Source organism: Anolis sagrei, chromosome 8 (genome assembly GCF_037176765.1).
Source record: "Anolis sagrei isolate rAnoSag1 chromosome 8, rAnoSag1.mat, whole genome shotgun sequence".
In the NCBI taxonomy this organism is placed as follows: domain Eukaryota; kingdom Metazoa; phylum Chordata; class Lepidosauria; order Squamata; family Dactyloidae; genus Anolis; species Anolis sagrei.
The window spans coordinates 1,129,366-1,152,500 of record NC_090028.1 but is presented as its reverse complement, the minus strand read 5'-3'; the positions used below and the strand labels follow the sequence as shown (position 1 = coordinate 1,152,500).

At 43.9% G+C, this 23,135-nt stretch overlaps 1 protein-coding gene across 2 annotated transcripts in view; it reads left to right on the top strand.

The window, feature by feature from the left end:
• Positions 1 to 4,184: 4,184 nt before the first annotated feature.
• KIFC3 (kinesin family member C3) overlaps positions 4,185 to 23,135 on the top strand; it is a 76,253-nt gene continuing 57,302 nt past the window's right edge. For both annotated transcript variants that reach the window (XM_067470920.1, XM_067470921.1), the window contains exon 1: positions 4,185 to 4,566. The gene's annotated coding sequence lies outside the window, so the exon portion shown is untranslated. The remainder of the gene's footprint in view (positions 4,567 to 23,135) is intronic.

The following is a 23,135-nucleotide window of genomic DNA, read 5'->3' as shown; positions in this document are numbered from 1 at the left end:
AATAGATGGATGGATGGATGGATGGATGAATAGATATAGATAGATAGATAGATAGCTGAATACATAGAGATGATCAATAGATGGATGGATGGATGGATGAATAGATACATAGACAGATAGATAGATAGGTAGCTGAATACAATAGATGAATACAATAGATGGATGGATGGATGGATGAATAGATAGATAGATAGATAGATAGATAGATAGATAGCTGAATACATAGAGATGATCAATAGATGGATGGATGGATGAATAGATCGATAGATAGATAGATAGATAGATAGATAGATAGATAGATAGATAGATAGATAGATAGACAGCTGAATACATAGAGATGATCAATAGATGGATGGATGGATGGATGGATGAATAGATAGATAGATAGATAGCTGAATACATAGAGATGATCAATAGATGGATGGATGGATGGATGGATGAATAGATAGATAGATAGATAGATAGATAGATAGATAGATAGCTGAATACATAGAGATGATCAATAGATGGATGGATGGATGGATGAATAGATAGATAGATAGATAGATAGATAGATAGACAGCTGAATACATAGAGATGATCAATAGATGGATGGATAGATAGATATAAACAAGGTTGGTCTAGATGGCCCTTGGGGTCCCTTCCAAAAGTCCTAGAAGTCTATGATGGATGGATGGACAGTCAGGCAGACATAGATACCCCTTGGGGTCCCTTCCAACTTTTAAGATTGATTGATTGATTGATATATAGATGAATAGATAGACGGATCAATAGATGGATAGAGGATGGATCGATAAATCGCTCGAGAGAAGTCTAGGATGGATGGATGGATGGATGGATGGATGGACAGACAGAGCCCTTGGGGTCCCTTCCAACTCTAAGATTTTATGATCGATTGATTGATAGAAAGATAGATGAATAGATAGACTGATAGATAGGGATGATGGATAGATAAATAAATAGCTGGATAGCTGGATAGCTGGATAGATAGATAGATAGATAGATAGATAGATAGATAGATAGATAGATAGATAGAAACAAGGTTGGTCTGGATGGTCCTTGGGGTTGCTTCTAACTCCTAAAAGTCTATGATTGATTGATGGATGGATAGACGGACAGACATAGATACCGCTTGGGGTCCCTTCCAACTCTTAACATTCTATGATGAATAGATAAATAGATAAATAGATAAATAGATAGATAGATAGATAGATAGATAGATAGATAGATGAATAGATAGACGAAATGATATATAGATGCATAGATAAATAGCTGAATAGAGAGATAGATACAAGGTTGGTCTGAATGGTGTCCTTTCCAACTCCTAATAGTTTATGGTAGATAGATAGAAATAATAATAATAATAATAATAATAATAATAATAATAATAATAATAATAATTGACAGATGTATGACAGACTGATAGATAACTAGATATATGATGATGATTATTATTCCGAAGGACTGGTTTTCTTTTCTTAATTAACTGCAACTCAATCAACAAATTGTGCAAATTGGACAAAAGCTGGATGGCCATCTGCCGGGAGGGCTTTGACTGTGTCTTCCTGCCTGGGGGACTCTTCCAAATCTCATCAACATGATGTTCTGTAGAGATTGCCAAGGGCCAGTTTTGGGGAAACCTTTACTTAAAGGTAGGAGCGGTTTTGCCCGGGGAATGATCCGTATCTGCAGAGAGACGTCACCAAGGAAGTTCTTTGCATAGTTTCGCATCTTTAGTCACTCCTGAGAGACAATAGGGAAAAGAAAAATACCTCTCCCAGGTGTGTCGTATTTTCCCTTCCTTCCAGGAATGGCATTTCTGCTTGCGATATTTTGGGTAGTTGTGTGCAACGCCAGGAGATACGTCGACTCTTCCTGGCCCTGAATGAATGGATTGGGACAACGATACTGTTGTTGTTGTTATTATTATTATTACTATTATTCTTTAGAGTTGAAAGTTTTTGTAGTTTAATGTTTTTATGATCAAACCAATTAGGAAATAATGAGGAACAAAAATTGTGTTACATAGAGTTGTGGTTGTTGTAATAATAATAATAATAATAATAATAATAATAATAATAATAATAATATGTAAATATAATAATAATAGTATGGAAAGGTAAAGGCTTCCCCCTGACATGAAGTCTAGTCTGACTCTAGGACTCATCTCTAAGCCGAAGAGCCAGCGTTGTCCATAGACACTTCCTACGTCATGTGGCCTGCATGACTGCATACAGTGCTGTTACCTTCCTGCCAGAGCAGTACCTATTGATCTACTCACATTTGCATGTTTTCAAACTGTTAGGTTGGCAGAAGCTGGGGCTAACAGCAGGAGCTCATGCAACTCCCCGGATTCAAACCTGTGACCTTTCGATCAGCAAGTTCAGCAGCTCAGCGGTTTAACCTGCTGCGCCACCAGGGGCTCCAATAATAGTAAAGTAAAATAATAAATCCAATAACAATAATAGAAAAAAATAATAAATGTTATAAAAATAATAATAGAGTAAAATAATATAAATGTAATAATAATAATAAATAGAGAAAATAATAATAAATGTAATAATGATAACTCAGTAAAATAATAAATAATAAAGTAAAATAATAAGTGCAATAATAATAATAATAGAGAAAAATAATAAAGGTAATAAAAATAATAATAGAGTAAAATAAAGACATGACTGGACTTAATGTCAGGGGACAACCTTTACCTAATAATAATAATAGAGAAAAATAATAGATGTAGTAATAATAATAATAACTCAGTAAAATAATAAATAATAAAGTAAAATAATAAATGCAATAATAATAATAGGGAAAAATAATAAAAGTAATAAAAATGATAATAGAGTTAAATAATATAAATGTAATAATAATAATAAATAGAGAAAAATAATAAATGTAGTAATAATAATAACTCAGTAAAATAATAAGTAATAAAGTAAAATAATAAATGCAATAATAATAGGGAAATATGATAAAGGTAGTAAAAATAATAATAGAGTAAAATAATATAAATGTAATAATAATAGAGAAAAATAATAGATTTAGTAATAATAATAATAACTCAGTAAAATAATAAATAATAAAGTAAAATAATAAGTAATAATAATAGTAATTCAGTAAAATAATAAATAATAAAGTAAAATAATAAATGCAATAATAATAATAAATAGAGAATAATAATAATAATAATAATAATAATAATAACTCAGTAAACTAATAAATAACTAGCCTAAGAAAGGGATGAAAAACTTGGCTTATACTTGAGTATATACAGTATATTATATTATTTTATGTTATTATATTATATTTCATGCATGTAAAACATGGCTTATACTTGAATATATACAGTATATTATTATCTTACCTTATATTAGTATTATTTTATCTTACGCATTATTATTTTAATTTTATCTTATTTTACACTTTATTAGTATTATTATCTTGTTTTATTTTATTTTATCTGACATTATTTTATAAATGAATATTATTTTATATTATTTTATGTATGAAGGTGATGATAGAACCAACTGAGAAATGACATTTTTCACCCAAATCTTACATTATTTTATAAATGAATATTATTTTATATTATTATCTTATATTATTTTATGCATTATTATGGTATGTTATTATTGTATATTATTATCTTACCTTATATTAGTATTTTTTAAATCTTATTTTATACATTATTTTAATTTTTATCTTATTTTATGCATTATTATTTTAATTTTATTTTATGCATTGTTAGTATTATTATGTGTTTTATATTATCTGACATTATTTTATAAATTAATATTATTTTATATTATTATCTTACATTATTTTATGTATGAAGGTGATGATAGAACCAATTGAGAAATGACACCCAGCAACAAAAATTGTGTTACGTTGGCTGCTTTGAACTGGATTATATGGCAGTGTATCAGTGTTCAAAGTTAATATGGATTATCTGCTTTGATAATCTGGATTTTATGGCAGTGTAGGAAATGTTTGCTCTTTGCCCAGTGTTGGACTGATTGCAATGAGTCCAAATAGCCGCTCGTGTGGTGGGATCCGTGGGTTGCGTTCCCCGACTCCTCCTCCTCCTCCTCCTCCGGGCACCTTGTGTGTGTGTGTGTGTGTGTGTGTGTTGTTGTTGCCTTCTTCTCTGAGCGTGCTCTGTGTCTCTTTCCTTGCAGAATCCGGCGTCACAGACCGGGTCCTCCCTCCTTGGCTGAGACTCGGTGAGGCCGGTGCCTCCCACTGAACAGCCTTGCACACAACCAACTCTGTCCAAGGAGGCCGGCGGGTGCAAACCAGTGCCGCGGCATTGCTGGCATTCCTTTCCAGATGCCGACGAGGATGAGTCGAAGGTTTCGGAGGAAGGCCCACTAGATACGCGGGGACACAGCGCCCAGACATCTCCAACACCCGAAGCCGAAGGAGGGAAGGAGACTCTTGCCCCTGTTTTTTTTCCCCTGGGAGGAAAGTTAACATTTAACAGCGTTCCAGAAGACTTGCTTTCACACGTGGCTTCGTCCACGTCCTTGGAAACGGCGCTACCTTCTTGACCACGAGTCTCAGGTGAGTTTTGGCTTCAGAGGGGAGAAACGGAAACGTCTTGGGTCTTGTGGAAATACGGAACGAAGCTTCGGAAAATGTGTGTTTGTTGCTATTTTGTGCTCTAATATCAGGGCTGGACTGGGCAGGGACCTAAGTGTCCCCAAACTCTTGGAAATTTGGGAAAGAGGAATATACATCTGGAATGGAAGAAAATAATGGGGTGGTGGTATTGCACTAACTCATTTTCTCTCACTTTGATCCAGAACTTTGACCCAGTGTGCGCCGGAACCAGAATAATCTTCATTGCCAGGATTCAGTCCCGAAATGTGCTTGTTGCTCTTATGGGAGTTATAGTTCAGTGAGTTCTAGTTATATAACTATATAACTATATAACTATATATATATATATAGCTATATGGCCTGGGAGTTATAGTTCAGTGAGGTCCCGTCCTTTTTGGCAGAGAAAGCTAGGGCTGGAGGGTTTAGCACAGCTGTTAAATCATCAGCAATTATAAGATCTATCAACCAAAAAGTTGCAAGTTCGAAGCCCCGGGTCAGCATGATAAGCACAGAATGCCAAGTTTGGTCCAGATCCATCATTGTTTGAGTCCATAGTGCTCTCTGGATGTGGGTGAACAATAATTCCCAAACTCAAGGTCAATGCCCACCAAACTCTTCCAGTGTGTTCTGTTGGTCATGGAAGTCCTGTATGCCATGTTTGGTTGAATTCCATCATTGGTGGAGGTCAGAATGCTCTTTGATTGTAGGTGAACTATAAATCCCAGCAACTACAACTCCCAAATGACAAAATCAATTTTTTTTGAGTGAAGGACATACATTGGGTTGTTAGGTGTCTTGTGTCCAAATTTGGTGTCAATTCATCCAGTGGTTTTTGAGTTCTGTTCATCCCACAAACGAACATGTCATTTTTATTTATATAGATTTATTTATTTATCGTGTCATCAGCAACCAGACCATTGTATTACATTTCTAACAGAACAAAACAAACACACAGATAAAAAAAAGCCCACAAATTTTGCAAGCTTGGTAGTTGATTAAATGTCCTTTGACCAGTATCTGACCACTTGGAGTTCCTCCATTGTGCATGTGGCACATTGCAGCAGGTGGTCAGTGGTTTGCTCTTCTCCACACATGTTGCATGTCGTGGACTCCACTTTGTGGCCCTGTTTCTTGAGGTTGGCTCTGCATCTCGTGGTGCCAGAGCGCAGTCTGTTCAGCGCCTTCCAAGTCACCCAGTCTTCTGTGTGCCCAGGGGGGAGTCTCTCATCTGGTATCAGCCATGGGTTGAGGCTCTGGATATGAGCCTGCCACTTTTGGACTCTCGCTTGCTGGGGTGTTCCAGCGAATGTCTCTGCAGATCTTAGAAAACTATTTCTTGATTTAAGTCGTTGACTTGCTGGCTGATACCCAAACAGGGGATGAGATGGAGATGTCTCTGCCTTGGTCCTTTCACTATTGGCTGCTCCTTCCCGGCGGATGTCAGGTGGTGCAATACCGGCTGTAATTTCTCCTGTGGTGTAGGGCGCAGGCACCCCGTGATAATGCGGCATGTCTCATTAAGAGCCACATCCACTGTTTTAGTGTGGTGAGATGTGTTCCACACTGGGCATGCGTACTCAGCAGCAGAGTAGCACAGCACAAGGGCAGATGTCTTCACTGTGTCTGGTTGTGATCCCCAGGTTGTGCCAGTCAGCTTTCGTATGATATTGTTTCTAGCACCCACCTTTTGCTTGATATTCAGGCAGTGCTTCTTGTAAGTAAGAGCACGGTCCAGGGGGACTCCCAGATATTTGGGTGCGCTGCAATGCTCCAGTGGGATTCCTTCCCAGGTAATAATCCTCAGAGCTCAGGATGCTTGTCTGTTCTTAAGGTGAAAAGCACATGTCTGTGTTTTAGATGGATTAGGGATCAGCTGGTTTTCCCTGTAAGAGGCAGTGAGAGCACCTAGAGCTTCAGAGAGCTTCTGTTCTACCATCTCAAAGCTCCCTGCTTGGGCGGTGATGGCATGATCATCAGCATAGATGAAACTCTGTCCCTTCTGGCAGTGGCTGGTCATTTGTGTAGATGTTGAACATGGATGGAGCGGGCACGCTCCCCTGAGGCAGGTCGTTCTCCTGTTTCCGCCACCTGCTTCTCTGGCCCTGGAACTCAACAAAAAAGCTCCTGTTTTGTAGCAGGTTTCCTATGAGGCGGGTGAGGTGGTCGTCCTTTGTGATATTATATATATGATATATGGTTAGGGATCAGCTGGTTTTCCCTGTCATAGGCAGTAAGAGCACCTAGAGCTTGGGAGAGCTTCTGTTCAACCATCTCAAAGCTCCCTGCTTGGGCGGTGATGGCATGATCATCAGCATAGATGAAACTCTCTGTCCCTTCTGGCAGTGGCTGGTCATTTGTGTAGATGTTGAACATGGATGGAGCAAGCACGCTCCCCTGAGGCAGGCCGTTTTTCTGTTTCCGCCATCTGCTTCTCTGGCGCTGGAGCTCAACAAAAAGCTCCTGTTTGGTAGCTGATTTCCTTGAGTGGTGATGGCACGATCATCAGCATAGATGAAGCTCTCTGTCCCTTCTGGCAGTGGCTGGTCATTTGAGTAGATGTTGACCATGGATGGAGCAAGCACGCTCCCCTGAGGCAGGCCGTCCTTCTGTTTCCGCCATCTGCTTCTCTGGCCCTGGAACTCCACAAAAAAGCTCCTGTTCTGTAGCAGGTTTCCTATGAGGCGGGTGAGGTGGTCGTCCTTTGTGATGTTATACATTTGTGTAGATGTGGAACATGGATGGAGCAAGCATGCTCCCCTGAGGCAGGCTGTTCTTCTGTTTCCACCATCTGCTTCTCTGGCCCTGGAACTCAACAAAAAAGCTCCTGTTTTGTAGCAGGTTTCTTAAGAGGCAGGTGAGGTGGTCGTCCTTTGTGATATTATATATATGATATATGGTTAGGGATCAGCTGGTTTTCCCTGTAATTGGCAGTAAGGACACCTAGAGCTTCGGAGAGCTTCTGTTCAACCATCTCAAAGCTCCCTGCTTGAGCGGTGATGGCATGATCATCAGCATATGTACTGATATATGTACTGATTTGTTGGAAACCGCCTTGAGTCGCCGATTAAAGGCTGAGAAAGGCGGTATACAAATACAGAAAATAAATAAATAAATAATAAATAAGCTCCCGGGTTCTGCTTGGAAATGGATTTGCAGCCCGAATGTTTATAGTTCTGGCTCTGGGTTGAAAACAACTGCGAGTCAGTGGTTGGGAGGCGATGCTGAGACGTCTGGCGCTTGGCCCTGTTTCTCGCCTTGCTCTCCAGCTCAGCTGTTGCTCTGGCTGAGCTGGATTTCCTCAAAGGAGGAAAAGAGGTGTAAATCTTTCAGGGCTGGCGTGGCCAAAGGGGAGGATGGAGTAGTAGTGCCTTGCCGAAGAGGGTTCCGCCTTCTTGGGTTTGCACCCATGGCTTTGGAGTTGGTTCTCCGAGTCCATGCCTTTCCCGGCGCTTGTCTTTGCTCGGGGTGCAGACCCGGGCTCAGCTGACTCGTGAGTCAGGCCTGTCGTAAACAGAACGGACTCTGTCCTTATTGCCGTGTCGCCCTTGCCCTGCGGAAACTTATTTTATTTTACTTTATTTTATTGATATGCCACCCTTCTCACTCCAAAGGGGACTCAGCGTGGCTTACAAGTAAAAAGTAAATACAATATATTATACTAACCGTCCCCTGCCACGCGTTGCTGTGGCCCTGTCTGTGTATATGTGTTTTGTGTGTGCATATATATATGTGTGTGTATATTTGTGTATATATGTGTGTTTGTCTGTATGTGTGTATATATATATATATATATATATGGGTGTATATATGTGTATATTAGGCTTGGGCAATGCATGGTTCTAAAGTCCTTACAAAGCTAAAGTTCTGGTGGTGAAAATTTCAGAACTCTAACAAAACTTTCAAAATGTAATTATTATTTCATTATTGGTGATTTTAATGACAGAACCAATTAGGAACTGCCATTTATTACGAAATTTTGAGAGTTTTGTTAAGAGTTCTGAAATTTTCACCACCAGAACTTTAGTTTTGTAACTACTTTAGAACCATTTAGAACCATGGATTGCCCAAACCTAGTGTATATATATTTGTGTATTTGTGTGTTTATATGTGTGTGCTTCTCTAAATGCATATTTGTGTGTATATGTGTTTATGTATATGTGTGTGCATGTGTATGTGTGTGTATATTTGTGTGTGTTTGTGCATATATATACACAAGTGTCTGTGTATATGAATGTGTGCATGTGTATATGTATATGAGTATATGTGTTTTATGTGTGTATAATGTATATGTGTTTGTGTGTATGTGTATATATATATATATATATATATATGTGTGGGTGTATATATGTGTGTGTATATTTGTGTGTTTATATGTGTACATGCAGATTGTGTATATGTGTGTGCTTCTCTATATGCATACTAGCCATCCCCTGCCAGGCGTCTGTGGCCCAGTCTGTTGATCTGGAAAATAAAGTAATGAGAAAGTGTTGGTTTCTAATACATCTAATGTCTTGATGCTTGTGGGTAAACAGCATTTCTTGCTGTTTCTTTGTCAGTGTTGATGTGAAGATGGTCTGGTTTGCCTACTCTGAAACATGCAACATATAATTGTGTGTGTGTGAATCATATCTATCTATATCTATGGCTGGATGGCTCTTTGTCAGGAGGGCTTTGATGACGTTTTCTTGCCCTGGTGAAGGGAGTTGGACTGGGTGGCCTTGAGTATTTTCTGTTGGTCATGGGGGTTCTGTGTGGGAAGTTTTCCCCATTTCTGTCGTTGGTGGGGTTCAGAACACTCTTTGATTATAGGTGAACTATAAATCCCAGTAACTACAAATCACAAATGTCAAGGTCTATTTCCCTCAAACTCCATCTGTGTTCATATTTGGGCATATGGAATATTCGTGCCAAGTTTGGCCCAGATCCATCATTGTTTGAGTCCATGGTAGTCTCTGGATGTAGGTGAACTACAACTCCCAAACTCAAGGTCAATGCTCACCAAACCCTTCTAGTGTTTTCTGTTGGTCATGGTAGTCCTGTATGCCCCGGTTGGTTCAATTCTATCATGCTATTTGATTGCAGGTGGACTATAAATCCCAGCAACTACAACTCCCTATCTATCTATCTATCTATCTATCTATCTATCTATCTATCTATCTATATCTCTATATCTCTATATCTCTATATCTCTATATCTCTGGCTGGATGGCTCTTTGTCAGGAGGACTTTGTTTACGTTTTCTTGCCCTGATGAAGGGAGTTGGATTGGATGGCCTTCAGTATTTTCTGTTGGTCATGGGGGTTCTGTGTGGGAAGTTTGCCCCGATACTGTCATTTATGGGGTTCAGAATGCTCTTTGATTGTAGGTGAACTGTGAATCCCAGTGACTACAACTCCCAAATGTCAAGGTCTATTTCCCCCAAACTCCATCTGTGTTCATATTTGGGCATATGGAATATTTGTGCCAAGTTTGGTCCATATCCGTCATTGTGTGAGCCCACAGTGCTCTCTGGATGAAGGTGAACTACAACTCCCAAACTCAAGGTCAATGCCCACCAAACCCTTCCAGTATTTTCTGTTGGTCATGGGAGTTCTGTGTGCCAAGTTTGGTTCAAATCAATCATTGATGGAGTTCAGAATGCTCTTTGATTGTAGGTGAACTATAAATCCCAGCAACTACAACTCCCTAATGACAAAATCATAATTTTTTGAGTGATGGTCACTCCTTGTGTCGTGAGACGTTTTGTTGCCAAATTTGGTGTGATTTCGTTCATTGGTTCTTTTGTTTTTAAGGAACTCATTATGCACAGAGCATTTTTATATATAGAGATTTGTGTGTATATGTGTTTATGTATATGTGTGTGCTTGTGTATATGTATGTCAATAAATGGGGATGATGGGACTTGCAGTCTAGACACATCAGAAGAACCACCAAGTTGCTCTTGCGGTGTTGATCTGCTATTCATGAGCTGCTGTGTCATCGGAAGAAGTCCAACGACTCACCAGAACATGAAGCGGAATTGCATCAACTGCCAGCATTTATTAATGACTAAGGTTGTGGGTGAACTACAACTCACATCATCCCAGGTTAATCACCTGAAACACCATCAATATTTAAAGTTTGTCATGTTGGACAAGTTTGCTCTGGATGCATGATGGGTGGGGTTCGGAGTGCTCTTTGGCTGCAGGGTGAACTATAGCTCCCACCATGGTGGATCACTCCAGTAGGTTCAGTTGGTTATGGTGGTTCTGCGTGCCAAGTTTGATTCAGGTCTATTGTTGGTGGGGTCCACCACTGTTTCTCTGGTTGTGGGTGAACTACAACTCCAAAAATCAAGGTCAATCCCTCTTAAACCCTTCCAATATTCAAATTTGAGTGTCTCCGGCATGTGTGGATCGTCGTTTGGGATCACAGTGCTCTCTGGATGTAGGTGAACTACAACTCCCCCAAATTTAGGTGAATTCCCCCCGAAGCCCTCCATTATTTTTTGTTGGTCATGGGGGTTCTGACTGCCAAGTTAGGTCCATCTTTGGTGGGATTCAAAGTGTTCTTTGTTTGCAGGTGAACGCTAAATCCCAGTAACTACAATTCCCAAATGTCAAGGGCAATTCCCCCCAAAACCCACTAGTATTGATATTTGGGCATATCCGGTATGCATGCCAAGTTTGGTCCAGATCCATCGTTGTTTGGGTTCACAGTAGTCTATGGATGTAGGTGAACTACAACTCCTACAAATCAAGGTCAATTTCCCCCAAACCTTTCCAGTATTTTTCGTTTGTCACGGGGGTTCTGGGTGCCAAATGTGGTCCAGGTCCATCATTGTTGGAGGTCTCAGTGCTCTGTCTTGATGCAGGGTGAACTACAACTTCCATCATGTTGAGTCAGTCCCCCAAACCCCTCCAGTCTGTTCAGTTGCTGATCAATACTGCTGTGTTTGCCTTCCTTCTCTACCTGTTTCTTTCCTCCCTTCCTTTTCCCTTTGGTTCCATCTTTCCTTCTCTCTTTCCTTTTTCCCCCTCCTCCTTTCTCTCTTTTGCTCCTTCTTTCCTTCCTTCTTTCATTTTTTTACTTCCTTCTCTCCTTCCTTCGTGCTCTACCCTTCCTTCCTTCCTTCCTTCCTTCCTTCTCTCCCTCCCTCATTCTTTCTTCTCTCCCTCCCTCCTTCCTTCCTTCTCTCCTTCCTTCTCTCTTTCCTTCCTTCTCTCCTTTCCTCTTTCTTTCTCTCTTTCTCTCCCTCCTTCTCTCCTTCCTTCCTTCCTTCCTTCCTTCCTTCTCTCTTTCCCTCCTTCCTTTTCTCTTTCCTCTCTTCTCTTTCTCTCTTTTGCTCCTTCTTTCACTCCCTCCCTCCTTCTTTCACTCTCTCCCTCCCTCCCTCCCTTCCTTCTCTCCTTCTCTCCTTCCCTCCTTCTTTCTCTCCCTCGTTCTCTTCTCTCCTTCCTTCCTTCCTTCCTTCCTTCCTTCCTTCCTTCCTTCCCTCCCTCCCTCCCTCCCTCCCTCCCTCCTTCCTTCTCTCTTTCCTTTCTTCCCTCCCTCTTTCTCTTTTTTGCTCCTTCTTCCTTTTTTCACTTTTTTACTTCCTTCTCTCCTTTCTTCCTGCTCTACCTTTCCTTCCTTACTTCCTTCTTTCCTTCTCTCCTTCCCTCCTTCTCTCCTTCCTTCTCTCTTTCCTTTCTTCCCTCCCTCTTTCTTTTTTTGCTCCTTCTTTCCTTCCTTCTTTCACTTTCTAAATTTCCTTCTCTCCTTCCTTCCTGCTCTACCTTTTCTTCCTTCCTTCTCTCCTTCTTTCTCTCTTTCTCTCCTTCTCTCCTTCCTTCCTCCCCCGCTTTCTGTGTATATATGTGTGTTTGTGTATATATGTGGCTTTGTGCATGCTTTTTATTGTATTTCTTTTATTTTTGCTTTTTAAGTCCCTTCTGTTGTGTTTTTCTGTGTGTTTATGAGTGATGGTCACTCATTGGCCTGAGAGGTGCCTTGTGTCCAAATTTGGGGTCAATTCGTCCAGTGGGTTTTGAGTCATGTTCATCCCACAAACAAACATGACATTTTTATTTATATAGAAGTGGGAAAACTAGATTGTGATCGGAAACCTTGTTCAGGACATTGACCGATCAGGCCCGACTGTTGGGACATGATCAATACTTTACAAATTGCCCAGCGGACTTTTCGTGTTGTGAGTCCTGCCGTTAGGTTTCATGGTTTATTACAGGAAGGGAATATTTTCCTCCTTTCTGGAGTGTCTGTTTGCTTGGTTGATGGATTCCGTGCACATTTGTTGCTATTTGGGGAAATGGTTGGGACTCAGCCTGTGTTTGACCCTGACTCTGTTATAGTCTTTCCCCCTTCGAATGTTTCTGAGCCTATCTTGGATGTCAATGAGGATGAGGTGCAAAATGGAGACACTTGGGACAATAAGGTTACTACAGACTCTGATCGAGAAGGGTCAGGGGAAAGGCCAAGTTCTCATGAGACAATTCCAGGCTCGAGTTTGCAGGAAGGTTCATTCCTTTCTCCCGGCTCGAGTCTACAAGATAGTCTCACACCTGCAGTTTATGAGGAGATAGATAAGACCAGTCGCCGTCTGGAAATCAGCCAGAACCATAGAGAGGCCCAATGTTTATGCAGGTCAGAGAGAATTCAGCAGTTAAGGTCACAGACTGGAGGGAGTAGAAATCAGTTTCTGGGACTTATTTATTTATTATTTATTTATTACTTGCACTTGTTAACCGCCACTCTCAGCCCTAGGGCGACTCGTGGCGGTGTACAACAACATAGAAAAGACAGTTTACAATAAATCAAGACAGTGACCAACATTCTACTACTACAAACATCTACTTATACTAAAAATCCGCTTCGTCATATCATGGGTCATAATCAGTCTCATAGTCGTAGTCCATTCCGGTCGTCATTTCCAATAACATAGCACTCAGTTGAAGGCCATCTCGAAAAGCCATGTTTTCAGGCCCTTACGAAAGGCCATAAGGGAGGGCGCCTGTCTAACTTCAGCAGGGAGGGAGTTCCACAGCCGGGGGGCCACCACTGAGAAGGCCCGCTCTCTCGTCCCCGCCAGACGTGCCTGTGAGGCAGGCGGGACCGAGAGAAGGGCCTCCTCAGATGATCTCAAGGTCCTCGTGGGCTCGTAGGCCGAGATGCGGTCTGCAAGGTATTTTGGGCCGGAACCGTTTAGGGCTTTGTAGGATAACACCAGCACCTTAAATTGGGCCCGGTAGCAAATCGGCAGCCAGTGGAGCTGGGACAGCAGGGGCGTTGTATGCTCCCTGCGCCCTGCTCCTGTTAACAACATGGCTGCCGCGCGCTGGACTAGCTGAAGCTTCCGGGCCGTCTTCAAGGGCAGCCCCACGTAGAGAGCGTTGCAGTAGTCAAGGCGGGATGTGACCAAAGCGTGTACCACCGTGGCCAAGTCAGACTTAAATTGCGCTCTTAGGGACTTTCCTTCAGACCAGGCATCGTTTGGTTTCAAGTCAAGTCTTTTGGATATTCTTGTGGCCTCGTCTCGTCTCCTAGGTTTCCTGGCTTTTCCAGTGGATTAGTAGTGGCTATGTTTATGGTTTTTAGTGAAGGCATTTGATATTTCTTTGCATCTGGATTTAAACAGCAAGAATTTGAATCTTTGATATTATTCCTATGTTTGGACACTGTTCATGTTACTGCTTATTTGCCTTTTTGCTTTTGGACTTTTATCAACTTTATATTCGGCTCTTTTATTGGCTCCAATTACTCTTCAAATAAAAACGACTCTTCTTTCATCCAAGGTGTGGTGTAATGAATGATTAGAGGGCCCTGTTCCTACTCTGGGGTGCAACAGAAATCCTGTAAAGCGAGACATGTGACTTCTTTAGGGTTTGCTTTCAATAATGGGAAAGTGTCACCAGAAAAAGACTAAACATGTCTGTGGTAAACGTAAGCAAGGACCAGCTCTGCATTCGAGGGCAAAACAAAGGTCTCCGCTCAAAATGGAAACTCAAGACACTTAAAACTGCCTTGAACTTCATTATATGTTCAGTGGAGAACCATAATACACTCCGAATGGCATCAGAGTGCCATAGTCTGTGCGCATTCAGAAGAAGACCTACAAGCCACTCTAAACACCGTCGCAGAAGCATACGAGAAGCTTTCTTTCTTGCACCTGCAGATTTTGCGCTTAACCACCACCTTTGCGCTTAACCACAACCCAACTTCTTATGTAAGCTCATACTTTGTATGACCTCTACATGTCACCTCTTGTTTTTAAAACATTTTCTTTCGTGTTGCTCCTTTTCTACAGAGAAAGGGTACATTTCTTATGTTTGTTTACTAAAGGGTTTAGCTATTACTAATTTCACTCAAAGACCCTTTCAGCATTGCTGTTTTTGATCTGCTAGGTAGACAGAAGCTGGGCTGAATGGCCGGGAGCTCACCCTGACCCGGGCTTCGAATTGGCTTTCGATTGGCAAGTTTTATTGCAGCTGACGGTTAACCTGCTGTGCGAAAGTCCGGCTCTATTGAACTGAGTTATATGGTCAGAATAAAACCAGCCCCAGTCCCTTCTCTCTGTGTCGCGCATTAATGTTATGATTCCTTTGCCATATTTTAGCACATTCCCATCTCGATTGTGCCCTCTTTTGGAATGGAGGCAGGATATGAAGGCGCATCCCTCAAGACGCCTTGGCCTCGCAGTGGTTTGTCTGGAAAGGGAGCGCAAGGTGTTGCGCTTCCTCCTCGCATCTGTCATTAAGTTAATTACCCTTCTCTGGAGATCTTGGCTTTGCTGGAGACGCCAGATAAAGCGCGCGAGAGGGAATATCCGCCCTGCCCTCTCTGGGGAAGTATTAAGAAATGCATGATGATGGCATCCTGGCTGCCGTTTCGGAGTTCTTTTTTTTATTACACTTGCTTAGCGTTAGAATTCCATGCCATTGACCCATCTGATGTGTGTCCGTTCAGCTGATAGCCAAAGGCTGCTGTGCACAACATTCCCATTCTGTTGGGAATCAGCCTGTGTTTGTGTTTCATGATGCTCAGGATCATGATGCTCTTGATGTGGGACATGATGAGGGAAATGATGATGCTGAGGTGCAAGATGGAGATGGGTTGGTCAATGATTTTCATGCAGACAGTGACAGAGAGGCCCCAGTGCAAAGGGCAGATTCTCATGAGAATATTAGGATGATGGTTTACTCCATCTCTCTGTGAGCTCTCAAGATTTGAGTTTGGAAAGCAATCTGACACCGGGAAATTTTAATGGGCAGCCAGAAAGGAAGTTGAAAAATAGGTGGCTAGAGTTCAGCCAGGATCGACAACAAACTTAATGTTTACGTCGCTCTGAAAGGCTTCATCAGATAAGAGGCAAGAGTGGGGGAAAACAAAAACCATTTTTGGGCTTTGGGATATAAGGTTTGCTTCAAGGGAAAACCTGTTAGATCAGGCATCATTTGGAAATCATGTTCATGTGCCATGGAAATCCTGTTCAAGGGGTCTTGTTCTTGATCTTTTACATTTTGAAATTTTCCTATTTCTGCAAGCATTTTTTCCTACTGGCTTTTTACTCAGCTTCGATAAAAAGGATTGGTTTTTCACTCAACGTGTGGTGTGTTTTAAAGTCAGAGGGTTTCATTTCTGTTCTGGAATGCAACACATTCTGCCTTTGATTTCCTTCCATACTGACGCTTCCAGCTGATTGACAAATGCAAAGCCACGCTATAGATTTGCGAGTCTCCTCATCCCTGTAATTTCATCATTGCTTTTTGCTATACGTGCTAATTTATTGGAAAGGCGCGCATAAACCAAAGTGGCGCCCATCGAGGGAAACGCCCTTGACAAATGCCACCTCCCAGGCTGATCCCTTTGCTTCCTTCCCAGGTCATCCTCAGAGCTCGGGATGCTTGTCTGTTCTTAAGGTGAAAGGCACATGTCTGTGTTTTAGATGGGTTGGGGATCAGCTGGTTTTAGAGCTTTGGAGAGCTTCTGTTCAACCATCTCAAAGCTCCCTGCTTGAGTGGTGATGGCATGATCATCAGCATAGATGAAGCTCTCTGTCCCTTCTGGCAGTGGCTGGTCATTTGTGTAGCTGTTGAATATGGATGGAGCAAGCACGCTCCCCTGAGGCAGGCCGTTCTTCTGTTTCTGCCATCTGCTTCTCTGGCCCTGGAACTCAACAAAGAAGCTCCTGTTCTGTAGCTGATTTCCTTGAGTGGTGATGGCACAATTGTCAGCATAGATGAAACTCTCTGTCCCTCATCGCTGGTCATTTGTGTAAATGTTGGACATGGATGGAGCAAGCACGCTCCCTTGAGGGAGGCTGTTCTTCTGTTTCCGCCATCTGCTTCTCTGGCCCTGGAACTCAACAAAAAAGCTCCTGTTTTGTAGCAGGTTTCCTATGAGGCGGGTGAGGTGGTCGTCCTTTGTGATACTATACATTTTTCTCAGGAGGAGGCGATGGTGGTTCACAGTCTCATAAGCCGCTGACAGGTCTATGAAGACAGCTCCTGTGATCTGCTGCCTTTCAAAGCCATCTTCTATGTGCTGAGTCAGGTTCAGCACTTGCAATGTGCAGCTTTTGCCTTTTCTGAAGCCAGCTTTCTGTGGGATCAGACAGGGGTCTATTTTTTCCATAATTCTATGCCAAATAAGTCCAGATTTTTGTAGAGGTGACACAATAGGGAGAATAGTCTATAGCTTTTTGGATCATTACGGTCTTTGCCTGACTTCAAGATGACGATGAGTCTTGCTTTCCTCCAGATTTTGGGGATCTGACAGGATGCAGTGTGGAGAGATAAAGCGGGATATAAATTAATAATAATAATAATAATAATTATAATAATGATGTCCCTCCTGCAGAAACAAAGTTTGTGCAGTTTAATAAACATTTTCCATGTGTTTATGATAGAACTAATTAGGAAATGACATTTTTAAAACGATATGTCCAGTAGTATCCGCAGTCCATTTGGAAGGGCTGTCGTTTTCCTTCGGACACGGCACAGATTATCCTAAGAGTCCGGCAAATCGAATTACAGCCGGGCAACCAACTGTGCCTTTGCCTTGGCCTTGTCACATGATGCCGGCTCATTCCTTTTGCAAAAGGATGCCATTCATGGATTATTTGGCTTCATTTTAAAAACTGGATCCGAGCCCAATGTTGTCGGCTACGCTCTCGCGCGGGACGCACATCGGGCGGGCGGGCGGGAAGGGGCGCTCGGGAAGCAGCAGCTGCTCTCGAGGATTTCCCCAAAGTGAGCTTGTTATCGATTTAAAGCGAGCCGCAGATTGTGAAATAATATGGATTAATGCTGCGACCCGGGCAAGGCTTTTGGCCATATTCGTTTGATCTGTGAGCAAGAGATAAAGCCGGTCGGGTTATCCGGCTAATCTATAAAAAGCAACGCTCTGGAAGGAAACCGGAGATTTAAGACGAGCGGAAAGGACGGATCTGGTTGGCCCAATTCAGCGTTCAAAAACTGACTCATTTGTTCCTTTTCCACTGGCAGTTTGGGCAAAACCCGGCAGAGGAATATTTCTGCAAGAGAAGCACACAGAGATTTATTTTGCAAACACAAGACAGAGGCCAAGCGTTGTTCCAAAATGCAGAGAAATAATTCTGATGTTGACATATACACAGATCTCGCTCGCTGCAATCACTGTGTCTGATTACACCAAGTAACAAAATGTGAAAGATTTACTGATCCTGTTTGGAAAGTGTTCTTCCTGCTAAATTGTGCAGTCCTTCTGTTGAAAGTAGTGGTTATGCTCCAGAAACTTGGTTGTTTTGTGGCTGATACAAAGTAGGTTGAATTGGTTGAGTCTCAAAAAACTAGAGCACGATTTTTGCTCCTGGGCAGGGGCGGCTCAACCCTTACGCAAAGTAAGCAGTCGCGGTAGAGTTGATTGTGCCCAGGGGCACTCTTGAGGCGCTCTTGGGGGAAAATACACCTTGACATATGCGAGTTGCAGTTACTGGGATGTATAGTTCACCTACAATCAAAGAGCATTCTGAACTCCACCAATGATGGAACTGAACCAAATATGGCACACTGAACTCCCACGACAAACAGAAAATATATATCAGTGATTGGTTGGGGGGGGGGGGTGTGCCAAAATACTGTTTGCTTACCGTTGAAAATTACCGAGGGCCGCCTCTGCTCCTGGGTTATCAATGCCATTTCCTAATTGGGTGTATCATAAAAACATGGGAAAATGTGTCTTCTATTCTGCCTTGGTCAGACCACTTTACCTAGAATCTCACTTTGTCCACTTTAAAAGAGGCAGTGGTCTCTCTCTCCCCTGCTGAAGAAACCAGACTTAGATCCCTCGGTTCCCTCCAGTGACTGCCCAGTTTCAAACCTCTCGTTCCTGGGCAAGGTGATGGAGAGGGCAGCAGCGGAGCAGTTGCAGCAATTCCTAGACGACACAGCCGGACTAGATCCCTTCCAGTCCGGCTTCCATGCGGGGCATGGGAGAGAGACTGTGCTGGTCTCCATCACGGATCACCTTCGATGCCAGCTTGACCAGGGCAGGTCGGCGCTGCTTGTGTTATTGGATCTCACAGCAGCATTGACACAGTCGACCACAATCTCTTGACCCACCGCCTTGCTGTTGCTGGAGTCAGGGGGAGAGCTTTAAACTGGCTGTCCTCCTTTCTCCACAACTGTGGACAGCGAGTGGAGAGGGAGGCCTGGTCTTTGAGAGCCCCCCCCCTCTCTTGTGGGGTTCCTCCTCAGGGGGCCATCCTCTCCACTTTCTTGTTTAACGTCTATAAGCGACCACTTGCTCAGCTGGTTCGAGATTTTGGGCTGACCAGTATGGCGATGACACTCAGCTGGTGCTGAAGATGGAAGGCCGACCGGACTCTGTACCCGATTGTTTCCATCAGTGCCTCATTGAGGCCGTGACTGGGTGGCTGCGTGCCAGCAGGTTGAGGTTGAATGCAGCAAAGACGGAGATCCTATGGCTGGGTCAACCGGGCAGTGGGGACATCCAGCTGCCTACCCTGGATGGTGAGGCGCTATGCCCGTCATCGTTGCTCAAGAGTCTGGGAGTCCTTTTGGACCCTCTGCAGACGATGGAGGCCCAGGTCTCCGCCGTGAGCAGAACCGCCTTCTTTCTTCCACCTGCGGCAGGCTAGACGGCTGGCCCCCTCCCTGTCCAGGGACGACCTGGCTATGGTCATCCAGGCCACGGTCATCTCAAGACTGGACTACTGTAACGCCCTCTACATTGGCCTTCCTCTGTCGGTGATCCGGAAGCTCAAGTTGGTACAAAACGCAGCTGCTTGGCTTCTTGCGGGAATTCCGATGAGATGCCACATCACCCCAATCTCTTCCTGCAGCTGCCTTGGTGACCCATTGAACACCGGATCACTCTCAAAGGGATGGGACTCACCTTGAAGGCCTCGCATGGTCTGGGGCCAATGTACCTGAGGGACCGCCTCACCCCCTCCCAACCCCAGAGATCCCTCCGCTCTGAGGACCAAGATCGGTTGGAAATTCCCAGTGTCAAGACCTTGCGCCTAACAGCAACCAGGCGCAGCGCCTTCCCAGCAGTGGCACCATCACTCTGGAATACTCTGCCACCTCAAGTCCCTGCCTTGCGGGACTTACCAGCTTTCCGCAGGGCATGGAAGACATATCTATTTTGACGGACCTTTGATCTCTGGTTGTTTTTAAATTGTTTTAAATTGTGTTCGATTTTAGCCTGTTCTTGTAAGCCGCTCCAAGCCCCAGGGGAGTGGTGGCATCAAAGTTCAAATAATAAATAAATAAAATAAATAAATTCTGGGCCCCACAATTGAAGGGAGATGTTGACTCTAAGCTGGAATGTGTCCAGAGGAAGAGGGTGACTCAAAGGATCAAGGGTCTGGAGAACAAGCCCTATGTGGAGCGGCTTAAAGAGCTGGGCATGTTTTGCCTGCAGAACAGAAGGCTGAGAGGAAACATGGATGAGGGCCATGTATAAATATGTGAGGGGAATATGTCATCGGGAGGAGGGAACTAGCTTCCTTATTGCTGCCCTCGAGACTCGGACTCAATGGAACAATGGCTTCAGTACAGGAAAGAAAGGCGATTCCACCTGAACATGAGGAAGAACTTCCTCACTGTGAGAGCCGTTCAGCAGTGGAACTCTCTGCCCTGGAGTGTGATAGAGGCTCCTTCTTTGGAAGATTTAAACAGAGTCTGGATGGTCATCTGTCGGGGAGGCTTTGCGGGTGACTTTCCTGCTTTTTGGTAGAACGGGGTTGGACTGGATGGCCCACCAGGTCTCTTCCAATTCTAGGATTCTATGAAACCAGGAACAGAATATTTTTGCATGGAGTTATTTCAGAGAGAAGAGCGGCAAACCTTGGAAACCTATAGACAGAAATGTCAGGCATCTCAGAATGTGAACGGCTTCCCGCACGGCCTGTTTTAACCATCTGAAAAGCGGCGTTTTGGCAGCAACATCCTCCTGTTTCTTGCTCCTGGCGCTCCTCTTCTGGGTCAGCGGAGAAGACAAAAGACCGGCTCCTGGCTCGGACTTTCTGCCCCAGTTTCATGTGTGTGTGAGAGAGACAGAGGCCTGTGTCTTGGGTTTCAGTGGGGAGAACTTGCCGTCCCGTCCCTCCATCCTGCGGGATTTTGCAGACTTTCAGAAAACTTTCTTGGCCGCAAACCAGGAAGGAGGAGGAGGAGGAGGTGAGGGGGCTTCGGTGCCAGCTTTTTGGATGGATGATGAGGAGGAGGAAGAAGAAGAAAAAGAGGAGGAAGAGGAGAAGGAGGAGGAGGAAGAAGAAGAAGAGGAGGAGGAGGAGGAAGAAGAATAAGAAGAGGAGGAGGAGGAGAAGGAAGAAGTGGTGGTGGTGGAGGAGGAGGAGGAGGAGGAGGAAGAAGAAGAAGAGGAGGAGGAGGAAGAAGAGGAGGAGGAGGAGGAGGAGGAGGAGGAAGAAGAATAAGAAGAGGAGGAGGAGGAGGAGGAGAAGGAAGAAGTGGTGGTGGTGGTGGAGGAGGAGGAGGAGGAAGAAGAAGAGGAGGAGGAGGAAGAAGTGGTGGTGGTGGAGGAGGAGGAGGAGGAGGAAGAAGAAGAGGAGGAGGAGGAAGAAGTGGTGGTGGTGGAGGAGGAGGAGGAGGAAGAAGAAGAAGAGGAGGAAGAAGAAGAGGAGGAGGAGGAGAAAGAAGAATAAGAAGAGGAGGAGGAAGAAGAGAAAGAGGAAGAAGAAGAAAAAGAAGTGGAGGAGGAGGAAGGGGGGAGGACGAAGAGGAAGAAGAAGAGGAGGAGTAGGAGGAAGAAGAAGAAGAAGAGGAGGAGGAAGAAGAAGAAGAGGAGGAGGAGGAAGAGGAGGAGGAAGAGGACGAGGAGGAAGAAGTGGTGGTGGAGGAGGAGGACGAAGAAGAAGAAGAAGAAGAGGAGGAGTAGGAGGAAGAAGAAGAAGAGGAGGAGGAGGAGGAAGAAGAGGAGGAGGAGGAGGAGGGAGAAGAAGGAGAAGAAGAGGAGGAGGAGGAGGAGGAAGAAGAAGAAGATGGAGAAGAAGAAGGAGGAGGAGAAGGGGAGGAGGAGGCGGAAGAGGAGGAAAAGGGAAAAGAGGAGGAGGAGGAAGAAGGAGAAGGAAAAGAGGAGGAGGAGGCTGATTGAGATATGAAATCCATGTCCCAAGGAAGAGGGAGAAGGCTTTTTTTCTTCTGCCCTGGAAACTAGGACTCGATGGAGCCATGGGTTCAAATTGCAGGAGAGGAGATTCCACCTGAACATGAGGAAGAACTTCCTAACTGTGAGAGCCGTTCAGCAGTGGAACTCTCTGCCTTGGAGTCTGGAGGAAGCTCCTTCCTTGGAGGCTTTTAAACATCTATTGGGAAGGCTTTGGTTGTGCTTTTCCTGCATGGTGGAAAGAAGGGGGTTGGACTGGATGGCCTTTGGGGGTCTCTTCCAACTCTAGGATTCTGTGATTCCAACTCTCACAATTCCTAACAGCCGGTGGGAGGGCCGAAGTTCGTCAAACTCTTTCCCGAGACTACATAGAATATTTCCCAGGCTGTGGTCACCACGGAAGGTGAGGACTGGACATGTACGGTAGCTTCGTATGGGTCTGGATCAAGGCACGTGCGGCCACTCACTGATCCCTAAACGTTTTGGGTGCTAATCCTTCACAAAGGAAGGCTTTGTATTGATTTGCGGGCCGTGGGGCTCTTTTCACCTTCAGAGCGGACCACACAGCGCGACGTGGAATGTGTTGTTTGCAGCAGATAAGGAGGCCCTCCTAATCTCGTGTGTGTCCTTCTCTTTCCCTTTGACATTGGAAGTTTGTGAGGACATTTTGGACGCACAACGTCTCCTCCCGGAGAGTTGGGCTCCCGCACTCTCCCTCTTCCTTTTGCAAGCCTGTTCCAATTCCTTTGCGCCTTGCTTCTCAAAACAATCCCCGCTTATTCTGCTTTCCTTGGCCGGCTTCACCAGGGAAATCCTGCCCTAAATCCTATTGGAATTCAGCCATTGAATCCGTGGCATTTACCCCTTTTTTGACTCATTCATAATTGGCTGAATGGAGCTGTTCTAGGTAGACTTATAGATGA